Source organism: Pelodiscus sinensis, chromosome 1 (genome assembly GCF_052426305.1).
Source record: "Pelodiscus sinensis isolate ZL-2025 chromosome 1, ASM5242630v1, whole genome shotgun sequence".
Taxonomy (NCBI): Eukaryota; Metazoa; Chordata; order Testudines; family Trionychidae; genus Pelodiscus; species Pelodiscus sinensis.
The window spans coordinates 178,628,197-178,630,618 of NC_143052.1; positions in this window are offsets into that span (position 1 = coordinate 178,628,197).

A 2,422-nucleotide genomic window follows, 5' to 3' on the forward strand; every position below is an offset into this window, starting at 1 on the left:
TGTTGTGTCAACAAAAGTTGACATTTGTCAACAAAGCTTTGTATAGATAAGGCCTTAGTCCTTGTGGATATAATCAAACCCCTTTTAAGAAACAACTAGGTCCAGTTTATATTTGGATGACTATATTCTACAACTTTGAAAGAGCTGTGAAACATTTCTTTCATGAGAATTAAAAAACAACAACAACAAAAATGCAGAGTGCAAATAATCTCTATAGGCTAGATCCTCTGGTATAAATTAGCATAGCTAAAGGTTAGAAAAGCCAATATTTTATTTTTAAATGTAGTGAATTTGACATGAATGTCACTGAATGAAAAAAAATATCAACCTACGGGGCCCTTTTTATAACCACTTTGAGTACTTTTACACTTCACATGACCATTTACATCTTGAACAATAGTTACATGATGAATTTGGATTAGGGTAGAAATAACTAATTATTCCACCTTTACTCACTGATAGTATTTTATTCTGCTCCTGCACCATTGAAGTCAAAGGGAAATTTGACACTTATGTTGACATCTGATTTCAATAGAACTATGCACAATGGGATTTTTGGTATAATAAGGTGCTAGTCAAAGTGAAATATCAGGCCTGTACGCAGGGGTGTGAGTGTGAAGGGTGCAAACGCACACCCTTCCCCTGGTCCCCCAAGTTGCTCCCATGGTCCCCCCAAGTTGCTCCGCTGACCAGGGGAAGGCTGGGGCTGATTTCCTTCCCCATCCTCCAAGAACGAGGCTAGAGGTGGGATTGGGCCACCGTGGCAGGAGTGGCATAGCCACCAGCCCCTCCCATGGCTCAGGCTGGGCTGGCTATAGCCACGGCCTGGCCAGACAGGGACTGATTCTGCCACAGCCGTCTGGGGCAGCTAAAGAAGCAAGCTGCTGATCTGCTTCATGATCCATGGGTTGACCACTTGCAATCGACCGGTTGACTGCAATCAACGTTTTAGGCACCCGAGATATCAGATATAATTGGGCTATAATTGGGCCCTGCTGGGCATCCAAGCATTGGGTGATTAGTACTGCTTGGTAGTAATTTTTGTTCTTTTCATTGCAAAGATAATATAAAGCAACAGTAGGCAAACTGATGAAATGTGTTTATTAACTTTCCATCGCTGACGGTTTATTTTCGAACAGCTGTATATAGGCAATTTCACTGCAACTGGGCTGATTCTTGTATTAGTATTATTTTAGTTTAAACTATTATTTATTTTCAAAATTGGTTTTTAGGCACAATTGGAATATAACTGGAAAATAATGGACCATTTTAATTGAAAATTATTTAAAAATAAAACCCTTTATAAAAAATGGCCCATTATATACAGTTGTACTTGTTTTTATTCAAAACAGATTTAAATATTGCTATGGGGAGAAAATAGCACCAGGAAAAAATATGTATATGTAAGGAGTTAGTTTGAATTAACGTTTAACTGCCACGTCTAGCCGCGGGCGGTTAGTTCGGACTAAGGGGAATTTAAAAATGGCGGCACCTGGAAAGATGCAAATGAAGCCTGCGATATTTAAATCCCGGGTTTCATTTGCAACTCCGGTTGCCCTCATTTGCCTACCTAGCTCAAACTAACAAGCTAGTGTAGACATACCCTTCTAAATAATGGGCTTGCTATTCTGATGTTCTGGTAAGCCTTGTTCCACAAGGGTTAAGGGTCTTGTCGGAATAGCAGTCTATTTCAAAATAAGCTACGCAATTTGCACAGCTCGATTTGCATAGTTTATTTCAAGCTATATGGCGCTGCATAGATGTATTCTTAGAATCAGGGGCCATCTACTATTCTGTGTTTGCAGACTGCTTAGCATGATGGGGCCCTCTTCTTGGTTGGCCCATAGACACTGCTGTAACAAATGCAATTAACAACAACAGACATATAGGCTGTGTCTAGACTGGCCAGTTTTTCTGGAAAATCAGCCACTTTTCCGGAAAAACTTGCCAGCTGTCTACACTGGCCGCTTGAATTTCCGCAAAAGCACTGACTTCATACTGTAAGAAATCAGTGCTTTTTGCAGAAATACTATGCTGCTCCCGTTCGGGCAAAAGTCCTTTTGCACAAAAGGACCAGTGTAGACAGCTGAGATTTGTTTTCCGCAAAAAAGCCCTGATCGCTAAAATGGCGATCGGGGCTTTTTTGAGCAAAAGCACGTCTAGATTGGCACAGACGCTTTTCCGCAAAAAGTGCTTTTGCGGAAAAGCGTCCATGCCAATCTAGACGCTCTGTTCCAAAAATGCTTTTAATGGAAAACTTTTCCATTAAAAGCATTTGTGAAAAATCATGCCAGTCTAGACGTAGCCATAGTGTTTGTTAACCTACCCTATATGGTTGTGTCCAGCCTTATTTAACCAAGTGGAAGTTGAAGACCTCAATGCATTAAGCCCCTTCTTTTTCAATTAAGAACATGAGAAAGAA